Source organism: Phyllobates terribilis, unplaced genomic scaffold (assembly GCF_046119375.1).
Source record: "Phyllobates terribilis strain yellow unplaced genomic scaffold, ASM4611937v1 Scaffold_47__1_contigs__length_9908305, whole genome shotgun sequence".
In the NCBI taxonomy this organism is placed as follows: domain Eukaryota; kingdom Metazoa; phylum Chordata; class Amphibia; order Anura; family Dendrobatidae; genus Phyllobates; species Phyllobates terribilis.
The window spans coordinates 3,535,845-3,551,106 of NW_027362807.1; the positions used below are offsets into that span (position 1 = coordinate 3,535,845).

Below are 15,262 nucleotides of genomic sequence, written 5' to 3' on the forward strand. Positions count from 1 at the left end.
TACTGGTTTTTATTTTTTATTTTTTTTGTCAAAGTTTATTTAAAAAAAGAAAATGTTGGTAATTCTTTGTTTTGCTAAATAAAAATGATCTGATTGAAAAAAGAAAGGAGGGAAGGTCTTTACTAGATCAAACGTATACAAAATGCCGAGATCACATGTGAAGGTTCTCGTACGAATTCGCAGGTAAATGTGGTCGCTCATTGGCAAGGAGGTTACATCCACACATGTAAAGGACATACATATCCAAAATAAAAGGAGCACCCGGGCCAGAAACGCATAACCCCATTGACATAGCTAAAGAATTTAGTTTCTTTAATAGTTCGCTATATAATATTCATGGACAATACCGCGACATGTCACCTAATATTCTTGAAACTAAAAATGACAAATATATTATGGACACTGCCGTTCCTTCCTTACAGACCCCTGAGCAGGAGATACTAGACAAAGCTTTCACTGAACAAGAGACAGGAGAGGCCATTAAATCATTCCCTATCGGGAAGAGCCCTGGGCCAGATGGATTCAATAATAGATTTTATAAGATGTTTTCCTGCCAGTTATTACCATTTTTAGCCAAAGTGTTTGATAATATCTCAGAAGACTCCCCCTTTTGACCCCCAATCACTTAAGGCTCATATAACGGTTTTATCAAAGCCTGGAAAAGGACCAAATACCTGCCCTAATATTCATCCAATATCATTAAATAATGTAGACGTCAAAATATTCTCTAAAGTGATTACATCATGGCTCTCCCACTATCTACCCTCAATTGTCAGCAACGATCAGGTTGGCTTCATTAAGGGCAGAGAAGCTTGTGATAATAAAAATAAAACGTTGTTAATTTTACATGCGAAAAACAGGGCTCCCAATGTGCCTTGTTTCTGCCTACACTAAAAAAGCATTCGACATAGTGCATTGGACTTTCTTGAAGAGCCCCCTACCACAAATTAGGTTGAACTCTTTCTTGTTATCTAAATTTCTATCCTTATACACTGACCCTAAAGCGATAGGGTAAACAGCCTTCTATCTGACACATTTTCTATTAAAAAGGGGACGAGACAAGGGTGTCCCTTATCACCTCTCCTATACACATTGGTGATGGACCATTTTGCGGTAGCATTACACACAAATCCAGATATTAGTGGAGTTACTATAGACTCACATCACTATAAACTAGCTCTATACGCAGATGACCTGTTGCTCTATGTTTCAAACCGAATGATCTCATTTCTCTATAATAAAGGAATTCGAATAACTCGGCCATGTAAGCAATTTTAAAGTCAACTACTCTAAAACAGAAGCCATGAACATAACTTTTAACCCTGAACTGACAAAATAACTAATTTCTAACTTTCCCTTTAAGTGGCAGAAAGACACAATTAAGTACCTGGGTATACAAATTCTGGGGAACTTGGATGATCTGTATCTTTTAAATTATATCCCCCATCCTTAAACAAATGGTTAAAAATCGAATGAATTATAACTTGAAACCCTTGTCCTGGTTTGGTCGTATTAGTGTGATCAAAATGGACATTTTACCAGATCTTCTTTATATATTTCAGACCTTTCCGGTCTGCGTTCCTCAGACCTTTTTCTCCCGTCTCAACAATTCTAAGAGCAAGTTTGTATGGGGAACACCGAGGCCTAGGATACGTGTTAAAATATTGTGAAGAAACAGGAGGGAGGGTTAGGGAGCTGCAACGCTGAATCCAAATAGGGTGAAGATAGTCCACTGAAGGGTGCCGGTCCGGCTGGTGAGCACAGACATATGAAGAAAACAAAAAGGAGAAAATCACTCTAACAGGTAAAATATGAAAGAAATGTATTGGATCATTTAAAAAAAACAAAAAAAAGTAAAATTCTTATGTGTTTCTGGCGCTAGGGTTGCGCCCTTAGTTATAGCAGATGAGTAAAGGACAATGAAGTCATATATATACAAGCAGAATGGAGTCACATGACACGAAATGAGAAATCAATTAGACATGCAAAAGGTGTGAAGAAAATCCCAGCCACAGTTCACATTGAAGGCAACGAGATCAAATACAGACAAGATGATCATTACAAGCGTCACACAACAAGCCAGAAATGCAAAACACCATGATGGTGAAAAATAAGATAGAATTAGACCTCATGCTCTTATTCATGCATATCCGTATCCCCCTCTGTATATAAACTGTTTATTGCAGGACATTTGTGTGAAGACCACCGGTGTTAGCTGCCAGGGGATTATCCCATATAGGAACACAACACCGGGATTAAGTGTACAGATGTGAGATCACAGGGTCAGAACATCGCAAATGCCATCAACTATAGCAACGGAAGGTGGGAGGATATACTGATTATAGAGGGACAGGAACATGTATGCATGAGATGGATGATAGGTTCAGTATAGAGCATCGCAATGTCCAATAAACAGAGAAAACGCATATCAATGTTGTGAATAGAAATATTGTTGTTATCGATCTGACACACGTAAAAATATAATATAAAATAATATGCACAATAACCAATATGGAGAAACTATAAACCTATAACAATGAACATATAAAGGGGAATCAAAATTGAATACATAGTAGAAAATTCACAAGGAAATCCACCCGCATCTGATCTGGAGCAAAGTATAATATCCTGGCAAAGGATCATAGAGCCGCAGATATACCGAGCATTATCTGTCATATCACCGGGAGGCAAATAGATGCATCATTGTAATACAGACGAAAACAAGTACAGAACACTGGTGAGATTACTGTGGAGCATTGTAATGGCGAATCAGATTACTGTGGAGCATTGTAATGGCGAATCAGATTACTGTGGAGCATTGTAATGGGGAATCAGATTACTGTGGAGCATTGTAATGGCGAATCAGATTAGATGGAGAATACAAATCCATGATATCCAAGAGCTGGATGTATAACAGATCAATGGCAATGGGAGACGTCTGCATAGAGTCTGATGGAGAACCTGATCGTGAGGCTATAGATGTAGCAAGCATTTCTATCTGTATCAACGAAAAACAGGTAATTACATTATAATTAGTGTTGAGCGATACCTTCCGATATCAGAAAATATCGTATCGGATTGGATCGGACCGATACTCAAAAAGTATCGGATATCGCCGATTCCGATACCGGAAACCAATGCAAGTCAATGGGACACTAATATCGGAATGAAAATAAACCCTTTCTTTCCTTGTAGGTTAATTCTACATGAAGTGAAACAGCTAAGAATAATGTAGAATGTATTATGCGAAAAGCCGGCAATTCATCAGCGCATACACCGGTACCCGACAATTTACAACAGAAAGAATAGAGCTTCACACATAGATTAGATAGAAACATGTCAGTCACATATATATGAAGTACAGTGACAGTGTTGGTTACTGTACTTGTCATTTAGTGTAAAGGATTTATTTAAAAAAATAATAGTGTTTTCATGCACTGTCTCTTTAAGAAAGCCGGCCGGCAATTCAGTATCTGTACCCGACAATTTAGAATAGAAGGAATAGAGAATCACACATAGATTAGATAGATAGAAACATGTCAGTCACATATATATGAAGTACAGTGACAGTGTTGATTACTGTACTTGTCATTTAGTGTTAAAATAAAGGATTTATTTTAAAAAAAATTGGCGTGGGATCCCCCATAATTTTAGTCTCTAGCGGAGGTTAAGCAGACGGCTGGGGCAGATGTTTGAAGCCTGGGAAGGGGGTAATACCCACGGAGCTTCCCAGACTACTAATATCAGCCCCCAGCAGAATACCTAGCCTTTACTAGCTATTAAAATGGGGGACCCCCCCAAAAATGACGTGGGGTCCCCCCTATTTTAATAGCTAGCAAAGGCTAGGCAGACAGCTGGGGGCTGATATTAATAGCCCAGGAAGGGTGCCATGAATATTGACCCCCTCCCAGGCTAGAAACACCAGCCGTCAGCCGCCCCAGAAATGGCGCATCCATAGGATGCGCCAATTCTGGCACTTAGCCTCGCTCTTCCCACTGCCCTGTAGCTGTGGCAGTGGGGTAATAGGGCTGGGGTTCATGTCAGCGCCAGCTGCCATGAAGCCCAGGTTAGTAATGATGGGCGTCTATAAGACACCCCCATTACTAACCTACAAAGTGTTAAAAAGAAAAAACACACTACACCCAGAAAAAAATAATTTATTTGAAATAAAACACACCATTTTATTTAATTCTTAGTTTACTAAAAAAAAAAAAATAGTTACCTGTCCACGTTCCTGCGCTGATCTCCCATGCACAGCTGTCACATCTGGAGATGGTGACAGCTGTGCATGGCTGCTGTAAGCTCACACTGCCGGGAACACGTCCGCTCCCGGCAGCGGGAGCCACTGACTGAGGTCACCGGAGTGCATTCAGGCAGCGCAGCTCCGGAGACCTCCTTTACAGCACTGCTGTACCGTGGGAATTTCTCACGATACAGCAGGGCCGTAAAGCAGCTAACCGGAGCAGCGCTACCTGAACTCCGGTGAACCCGCTTATGGAATGACGGGGCTGCTTTACGGCCCCATCATTCTAGCGGCGGCAGCGGTTCAGAGCGGTCACATTCTATGTGGCTGCTCTGAACTGGAGATCTTCGTGGGACACTCGTTGACTACTACGGAGGGGTAAGGATAAGGTTGTGGTTTATTATTTTATATTTTATTACAGGAGATCGATGGCTTCGGGGAATTAGGTGTCTAGGTGAGTATAGGTGTAGTTTTTTATTTTTTACTTTATTTTAGGTGGCGATCGGCGGGGACAGGTAATGTATAAACTAATTTATTGTAGGTAACCACTGGCCACCAATGACATGTATTTAAAATTTATTGGGGACCATGGGGCAATTTAATTAGCAGGATCAGGCTGATGGGAACTACTGCTCCCATCGAGCTGATCCTGCTGGCACGAGTGGACGGGGGACAGACATAGGCCGATGGGAGTAGTAGTGTCACATCGGCCTATGTCTGCCTGCACGCACACACCCGCACACATTGCACAGACACCGCGCACACCCGCAGACATCGCGCAGACACCGCGCACACCCGCACACACTCGCAGACATCGCACAGACACCGCGCACACCCCCGCAGACATCGCACAGACACCCACACACACTAATCATGACGGGCTGATGGTCTGGGAGGTGAGGCTGACCTGTGCGGCCGTGGGAAAGTTCATGTGAGTTCATGCAATGCAGTCAAGCATGAACTCACATGAACCCTCCGAGGGCACCGCGGCGACTTCAAATGAACAGCTGATCGGCATCACCTGATACCTCAGCTGTTCATTTGAAATAACCGGCGGGAAAGCGCAGCACAGAACGGGAAAGCCGGCGGTGAAGTCTTTTCACTGCCGGCTTCCCCGCCCGGGTCCTTCGTTCCCCGCTCCTTGGTGCTGCGCTCCCCGCCCGGTCTTAACTTATGATCAGGATGGGAGGTGGCGAGGGGAGCGGAGGATCGGGGTGGGAGGCTGCGGGGAAGCAGTATGGGGCTGTGTGATTGTTTAAAAGCCGGCGGCTATTTACCGCCCGCCGGCTTTTTACCGCGTGCCGGCTTTTAAACAATCAGGAGAATTCTCTCACGCTGGGATGGCATTCTGATGACAGGCTGGATCACAGCTGAGTGCTGCCATCCAGCTTGTCATCGTTCAGAGACACTGCAGAGCGCAGGCATTATGGGAACTTCCGATTCCGGTATTCGATATTGTAAAAGTATCGGAATTAAGTATAGGAATTCCGATACCGCGAATATCGGCCGATACCCGATATTTCAGTATCGGAATGCTCAACACTAATTATAATAAAACTGACAAAAACAAATATCTGACGCAGAACTGAATCGTGAAGCTGTGGATGTAGCGGGAATTTCTATCTGTATCAACGAAAAACAAATCATTGAATTATATTGCGAGAAAACTGACAAAAATAAATATATGAGAAATGGGAGATAAATAAGCTGCAGAACATTGCAATGGAAATACTCCGTCATTGCTGAAAAATCTTTAAGATATTTGCATCATTTATGTGCGTTCTGTGAAGATGAATCAGCAATGATAGCCAATATACAGAAAGGCAAATAAGTACACCGGCAAATAATAACCGGAAAAACACAAAATAAATTCAGAAAACCTGGAATGTCACCATATAGATGTCTGCTGGGAAGAAACCAGTATGAATTTCATCAATAGATGTAAAACCGGTCACTGCGGAAATTCATTACCCGAAGGGTATTTAGTATTTACACGTCAGATCCAGAAGGCTTCACGCATATTAAGGGATTTCTGTCTGTTTCCACCCCTTACCGGATAATTAACTTTTACAAGACCAAAGAAAGAAAAATGTGTGAGATCATTATTTTGTATGGACACAATGTTTTCATGCCCCCGGAGTATGTGCTATTAGAACTATTGATATATGAAATCTGCTCCGGTGCTCTCTATGAATCCTACCAATTTGTATATAACTATGTTGTCCACTATTCTGGAGGAAGGCATTTATTTGTTGGGGTTTAATAACAAAATTCAGCGCTGGCTGTTACCTGATTATCCCATTTTTCATGGGCTCCCCAAAACACACAAGGGTATCTCCCCTCCCCCACCCTTCACCCTATTATCTCGGGTATGGGTTCATTGAATGAGAATTTAACCAATGGCTGGTGAACATTTGTATCCTCTGGTTATTCCAACACCAGGCTATGTGAAAGATACTACGTCTGTCCTGAGGGTTTTTGACAGGTTCGTGTGGCAGAAAGAATATAGGTTTGTCACCAGCAATGTTGTCAACCTATATTCCTCCATCCCTCACGCATTGGCCGTCATTGCCGTTCAACACCATTTAAATAAATATAGTGGATATTCTGTGAATTTACAAAGGTTCATTATAACATAAAATATTTGTTGTCCCATAACAATTTTATGTTTGATTCTAAATATTATTTACAAGTACTTGGAGCCCCCATGGACTCCAAATTCTCACCATCTTTGGCTATTCTGTGCATGTCGTGGTGGGAAGAAATTTACATTTTTTCTGATGATAATCCATTTTTTGAGCACATTTTTTGGTTTGGTAGATATGTTGATGATGTACTTTTGGTATGGAGAGGTGACCCCCAGTTAGTGTCACAAATTGTTTTGTAATTGAATTCCTATTCCTTAAATTTAAAATTCACTGTCAGCGAACCTTTGATTTCCACTCCATTTCTGGATATTTTCCTGACCGGGATAGTAACATCTCATAAAGTGGACACCACATTCTATAGAAAACCTTTGTCAGGCAACACATTACTGTAGTCTTCCAATTCTCAACTTACTCTATACAGTTCGCAGGGACGACTCAGTATAGGTGGAGGGAAGCACTCCGATGCCCGTTCAGAGAATGTGACCCGTACTACACAAAATTTGTAACTTCCAACATAAGTGCTGATCCATCCTCCATGGATTCTTTTATGCCTAAGGGGAGACCTGCCCCCACACCCCCTGTGATGACATCACGGGGGCTGGTCTCCAGCCTTCATATTTTTATTAGATATCTGTTTTTGGCAATAACTTATCGTGGGTTGATCGTAGAGGCCCGAAAGTGATACCATATTTTCCGTTATGATTTTACCTTTCTCCAGAGACCACATACAGTATAGCTGCCATCTGCTATTTTGCTACTTTTGCGCCACAGCTCCCCAGAGGGGCTTACAGCGACGGAAAAATATCCATATTGTTCCTTAGCTGACCCTGCCACCCAAAATATAGGCTTCATTATTATCGGACGTATGGAACTTTAGTTATTCCCTATTCAGTATCGGCTTCGGGCTGTCTGCAGGCCTTTGTTACATTCCCTTTGAAGCACTGGAAATACAACCTTCTCAGTTCGCTGTAAATCTATCACAAGCCTGTGTTAATTGGGTTTGGTAGCAGCTTTTGGGCCAGCATTAGCTTACAAGGCTCTTCTCATGTGTGTGTTAACTTGCATAGAGGCCACTGGCCAAAGTGTCAGCTCTTCTCCCGTGGACAATTACTATAGGGGAGGAGGGAAGAGGGGTCTGGGAGAGAGACTTCTTAATATCTATGACAGGGGAGAAGAAAAGATTTTCAATATTTCCATGACAATCTGTTTTTCAGTGATACAGATAGAAATGCTTGCTATACCTATAGCCTCACGATCAGGTTTTGCATCAGACTCTATGCAGACGTATCCCATTGCAATTGATCTGTTATACATCCAACTCCTGGATAGCATGGATTTGTACATTCCATCTAATCTGATTCACCATTGCAATGTTCCACAGTAATCTCACCAGTGTTTTGTACATACTTGTTTTCATCTGTTTTACAATGATGCATCTATTTGCCTCCCGTTGATATGATTGATAATGCTTGGTATATCTGCAGCTCTATGATCCTTTGCCAGGATATTATGCCTTGCACCAGATCAGATGCGGGTGGATTTCCTAACATTGGTGGTTTTCACACAAATTTCCTGCAATAAACAGTTTATATACAGGGTGGGATACAAATATGCATGAACAAGAGTATGAGGCTTAATTCTATGTTCCTTGTATGTAGTATTACTTGTATGTAGTAATATGTGGTCTAGTCATGGTGTGTCAGTATTCTTTGTATGTGGTATTATTTGGTCACTTTGTGGTGGTAATATGTAGTCCGGCCATGGTGTGACGGTTTTTGTCCCTTTGTATGTAATATTATTTGAAAAAATGTATGCGACACATTCCCTTATAGAAAAATAAATAAAAATATACCTAGATAGAGTACTGGATATTTTAAGAAATGTTTAATAGGTTAGAGTAGAGTAGGGCCCAGCCAGAAGAGTCTCCTTGTCGTGGCGGCGGCTTACAAAATCTTTTGGCCAAAACAAAAGCTGCTGCTATATATGTGATCTGGTGTTCTATGGGAACTGTTAGGGTATGTGCTCATGGTCAGAGCAGCTGCAGGTTTGGCAAGGTGTTACAGCATAGTGGATAGGATATCTCCGCTCCGAACACCTCGTACACACGCGGCTCCGCTCCATACACCTCGTACACACGTGGCTCCTCTCCGTACACCTCGTACACACACGGCTCCGCTCCGTACACCTCGTACACACACGGCCCCGCTCCGTACACCTCGTACACACGCGGCTCCGCTCCCTACACTTCGTGCACGCGCGGCTCCGCTCCCTACACCTCGTACACGCGCGGCTCCGCTCCGTACACCTCGTACACGCGCGGCTCCGCTCCGTACACCTCGTACACATGCGGCTCTGCTCCGTACACCTCGTACACGCGCGGCTCTGCTCCGTACGCATCGCACACGGGCGGCTCTGCTCCGTACGCATCGCACACGGGCGGCTCCGCTCCCTACACTTCGTACACACGCGGCTCCGCTCCCTACACTTTGTACACGCGCGGCTCCGCTCCTTACACCTCGTACACGTGCGGCTCCGCTCCGTACACCTCGTACACGCGCGGCTCCGCTCCGTACACCTCGTACACATGCGGCTCTGCTCCGTGCACCTCGTACACGCGCGGCTCTGCTCCGTACGCATCGCACACGGGCGGCTCCGCTCCCTACACCTCGTACACACGCGGCTCTGCTCCGTACGCATCGCACACGCGCGGCTCCGCTCCGTACACCTCGAACACATGGCTCGGCTCCGTACACCTCGTACACACGCGGCTCCGCTCCGTACACCTCGTACACACGCGGCTCTGCTCCGTACACCTCGTACACACGCGGCTCTGCTCCGTACACCTCGTACACACACGGCTCTGCTCCGTACGCATCGCACACACGCGGCTCCGCTCCCTACACCTCGTAGACACGCGGCTCCGCTCCCTACACCTCGTACACGCGCGGCTCCGCTCCCTACACCTCGTACACGCGCGGCTCCGCTCCCTACACCTCGTACACGCGCGGCTCCCCTCCCTACACCTCGTACACGCGCGGCTCCGCTCCCTACACCTCGTACACGCGCGGCTCCCCTCCCTACACCTCGTACACGCGCGGCTCCGCTCTGTACACTTGTACACGCCCGGCTCCGCTCTGTACACTTGTACACGCCCGGCTCCGCTCCGTACACCTCGTACACACGCGGCTCCGCTCCGTACACCTCGTACACGCCGGCTCCGCTCCGTACACCTCGTACACGCCCGGCTCCGCTCCGTACACCTCGTACACGCCCGGCTCCGCTCCGTACACCTCGTACACGCCCGGCTCCGCTCCGTACACCTCGTACACACGCGGCTCCGCTCCGTACACCTCGTACACGCCCGGCTCCGCTCCGTACACCTCGTACACGCACGGCTCCGCTCCGTACGCCTTGTACACGCACGGCTGTGCTCCGTACACCTCGTACACGCGCGGCTCCGCTCCGTACACCTCGTACACGCGCGGCTCTGCTCCGTACACCTCGTACATGCGCGGCTCCGCTCCGTACACCTCGTACACACGCGGCTCTGCTCCGTACACCTCGTACACACGCGGCTCTGCTCCGTACACCTCGTACACACGCGGCTCTGCTCCGTACACCTCGTACACACGCGGCTCTGCTCCGTACACCTCGTACACACGCGGCTCTGCTCCGTACACCTCGTACACGCGGCTCTGCTACATCCACACTGTAAACCCCTCCTGACCCCACACATAAACTTCAGCTCATCCAGCACCATGACAACCAGCACAGCAGAGTCCTGCATCCACTGAGGCCCCTGATCATGTGACCCCTGACTCCTCCCCTCCTGTGACCTCATCACAGCTCCTGTGCGCACAGAGCAGCCATATATGTGGTGGCGGCTCTGCAGGAGGAGGTATGTGGAGACCCCCCATTACTGGGCGCAGGGGGCATTAACCCCTTCAGCACGGAGACTCTTTTGGGGTCTTGTGTTGCCCCTTTATAAGAATCATAAGGTTTTTGTTTTGTTTCCTGTAATAGATACATACGACCCAACTATGGAGACAGGAAGGGAGGAAACGTATTGTTCTCATAGTACAGGACCCCTTTACTGTCCCACAGTGTAATGCCCCCATTATGTCCCTTATGCAGGATGTATGATGCCCCCACACAGTGTAATGCCCCCATTATGCCCCTTATGTAGTATGTATGATGCCCCCACACAGTGTAATGCCCCAATTATGCCCCTTATGCAGGATGTATGATGCCCCCCACACAGTGTAATGCCCCCATTATGCCCCTTATGCAGTATGTATGATGCCCCCACACAGTGTAATGCCCCCATTATGCCCCTTATGCAGTATGTATGATGCCCCCACACAGTGTAATGCCCCCATTATGCCCCTTATGCAGGATGTATGATGCCCCCCACAGTGTAATGCCCCCATTATGCCCCTTATGCAGGATGTATGATGCCCCCACATAGTGTAATGCCCCCATTATGCCCCTTATGCAGGATGTGTAATGCCCCCATTATGCCCCTTATGCAGTATGTATGATGCCCCTACACAGTGTAATGCCCCCATTATGCCCCTTATGCAGGATGTATGATGCCCCCATTATGCCCCTCATGCAGGATGTATGATGCCCCCCACAGTGTAATGCCCCCATTATGCCCCTTATGCTGTATGTATGATGCCCCACACAGTGTAATGCCTCCATTATGCCCCTTATGTGGTATGTATGATGCCCCCACACAGGGTAATGCCCCCATTATGTCCCTTATGCAGGATGTATGATGCCCCCACACAGTGTAATGCCCCCATTATACCCCTTATGCAGGATGTATGATGCCCCCACACAATGTAATGCCCCCATTATGCCCCTTATGCATGATGTATGATGCCCCCACACAGTGTAATGCCCCCATTATGCCCCTTATGCAGGATGTATGATGCCCCACACAGTGTAATGCCCCCATTATGCCCCTTATGCAGTATGTATGATGCCCCGACACAGTGTAATGCCCCCATTATGCCCCTTATGCAGGATGTATGATGCCCCCCACAGTGTAATGCCCCCATTATGCCCCTTATGCAGGATGTATGATGCCCCCACACAGTGTAATGCCCCCATTATGCCCCTTATGCAGGATGTGTAATGCCCCCATTATGCCCCTTATGCAGGATGTATGATGCCCCCCACAGTGTAATGCCCCCATTATGCCCCTTATGCTGTATGTATGATGCCCCACACAGTGTAATGCCTCCATTATGCCCCTTATGTGGTATGTATGATGCCCCCACACAGGGTAATGCCCCCATTATGTCCCTTATGCAGGATGTATGATGCCCCCACACAGTGTAATGCCCCCATTATACCCCTTATGCAGGATGTATGATGCCCCCACACAGTGTAATGCCCCCATTATGCCCCTTATGCAGGATGTATGATGCCCCCACACAGTGTAATGCCCCCATTATGCCCCTTATGCATGATGTATGATGCCCCACACAGTGTAATGCCCCCATTATGCCCCTTATGCAGTATGTATGATGCCCCGACACAGTGTAATGCCTCCATTATGCCCCTTATGCAGGATGTATGATGCCCCGACAGTGTAATGCCCCCATTATGCCCCTTATGCAGGATGTATGATGCCCCCACACAGTGTAATGCCCCCATTATGCCCCTTATGCAGGATGTGTAATGCCCCCATTATGCCCCTTATGCAGTATGTATGATGCCCCCACACAGTGTAATGCCCCCATTATGCCCCTTATGCAGTATGTGTGATGCCCCCACACAGTGTAATGCCCCCATTATGCCCCTTATGCAGGATGTATGATGCCCCCATTATGCCCCTCATGCAGGATGTATGATGCCCCCCACAGTGTAATGCCCCCATTATGCCCCTTATGCTGTATGTATGATGCCCCACACAGTGTAATGCCTCCATTATGCCCCTTATGTGGTATGTATGATGCCCCCACACAGGGTAATGCCCCCATTATGCCCCTTATGCAGGATGTATGATGCCCCCACACAGTGTAATGCCCCCATTATGCCCCTTATGCAGGATATATGATGCCCCAACACAGTGTAATGCCTCCATTATGCCCCTTATGTAGTATGTATGATGCCCCGACACAGTGTAATGCCTCCATTATGCCCCTTATGTAGTATGTATGATGCCCCCACACAGTGTAATGCCTCCATTATGCCCCTTATGTAGTATGTATGATGCCCCCACACAGTTTAATGCCCCCATTATGCCCCTTATGCAAGATATATGATGCTCCCCACACAGTGTAATGCCCCCATTATGCCCCTTATGCAGTATGTATGATTCCCCCACACAGTGTAATGCCCCCATTATGCTCCTTATGCAGTATGTATGATGCCCCCCACACAGTGTAATGCCCCCATTATGCCCCTTATTCAGGATGTATGATGCCCCCACATAGTGTAATGCCCCCATTATGCCCCTTATGCAGGATGTATGATGCCCCCCACAGTGTAATGCCCCCATTATGCCCCTTATGCAGGATGTATGATACCCCACACACAGTGTAATGCCCCCATTATGCCCCTTATGCAGGATGTTTGATGCCCCCACACAGTGTAATGCCCCCATTTTGCCCCTTATGTAGTATGAATGATGCCCCCACACAGTGTAATGCCCCCATTATACCCCTTTTGCAGGATGTATGATGCCCCCACACAGTGTAATGCCCCCATTATGCCCCTTATGCAGGATGTATGATACCCCCCACACAGTGTAATGCCCCCATTATGCCCCTTATGCAGGATGTATGATGCCCCCACACAATGTAATGCCCCCATTATACCCCTTATGCAGGATGTATGATGCCCCCACACAGTGTAATGCCCCCATTATGCCCCTTATGCAGGATGTATGATGCCCCCACACAGTGTAATGCCCCCATTATACCCCTTATGCAGGATGTATGATGCCCCCACACAGTGTAATGCCCCCATTATACCCCTTATGCAGGATGTATGATGCCCCCACACAGTGTAATGCCCCCATTATGCCCCTTATGCAGGATGTATGATGCCCCCACACAGTGTAATGCCCCCATTATGCCCCTTATGCAGGATGTATGATGCCCCACACAGTGTAATGCCCCCATTATGCCCCTTATGCAGTATGTATGATGCCCCGACACAGTGTAATGCCCCCATTATGCCCCTTATACAGGATGTATGATGCCCCCACACAGTGTAATGTCCCCATTATGCCCCTTATGCAGGATGTATGATGCCCCCACACAGTGTAATGCCTCCATTATGCCCCTTATGTAGTATGTATGATGCCCCGACACAGTGTAATGCCTCCATTATGCCCCTTATGTAGTATGTATGATGCCCCCACACAGTGTAATGCCCCCATTATGCCCCTTATGCAAGATGTATGATGCCCCCCACACAGTGTAATGCCCCAATTATGCCCCTTATGCAGTATGTATGATTCCCCCACACAGTGTAATGCCCCCATTATGCTCCTTATGCAGTATGTATGATGCCCCCCACACAGTGTAATGCCCCCATTATTCCCCTTATTCAGGATGTATGATGCCCCCATTATGGCCCTTATGCAGGATGTATGATGCCCCCCACAGTGTAATGCCCCCATTATGCCCCTTATGCAGGATGTATGGTACCCCCCACACAGTGTAATGCCCCCATTATGCCCCTTATGCAGGATGTTTGATGCCCCCACACAGTGTAATGCCCCCATTATGCCCCTTATGCAGTATGAATGATGCCCCCACACAGTGTAATGCCCCCATTGTGCCCCTTATTATTATTATTAGTATTTATTATTATAGCACCATTTATTCCATGGCGCTTTTACATGTGATAGGGGTATACATAGCAAAAACATTTACATAATCTTAACAAAACGAGTCAGCAACTGGTACAGGATGAGAGAGGACCCTGCCTGCGAGGGCTCACAGTCTACAAGGGATGGGTGGAGGTAGAGGAGGTCATGCAGTAATGTGGTGGGGTAGTGGTTACTGCAGGTTGTAGGCTTGTCGGAAGAAGTAGGTCTTCAGGTTTCTTTTGAAGGCTTCCATGGTAGGCGAGAGTCTGATATGTTGGGTTAGAGAGTTCCAGAGTAGGGGGGATGCACGGGAGAAATCTTGTATGCGATTGTGGGAAGAGGAGATAAGAGGGGAGTAGAGAAGGAGATCTTGTGAGGATTGGAGGTTGCGTGCAGGTAAGTACCGGGAAACTAAATCACAGATGTATGGAGGAGACTGGTTGTGGATGGCTTTGTATGCCATGGTTAGGGTTTTGAACTTGAGTCCCTGGGCAATGGGGAGCCAGTGAAGTGATTGACTGAGGGGAGAGGCCGAGG

General features: G+C 46.9%; 1 protein-coding gene across 1 annotated transcript in view; it reads left to right on the forward strand.

Moving 5' to 3' along the window:
* The first annotated feature begins 10,726 nt into the window (after window positions 1-10,726).
* The window catches only part of LOC141191543 (uncharacterized), a 31,577-nt gene continuing 27,041 nt past the window's right edge, over window positions 10,727-15,262 (forward strand). Inside the window, exon 1 of the mRNA XM_073661440.1 lies at window positions 10,727-10,789. The gene's annotated coding sequence lies outside the window, so the exon portion shown is untranslated. The remainder of the gene's footprint in view (window positions 10,790-15,262) is intronic.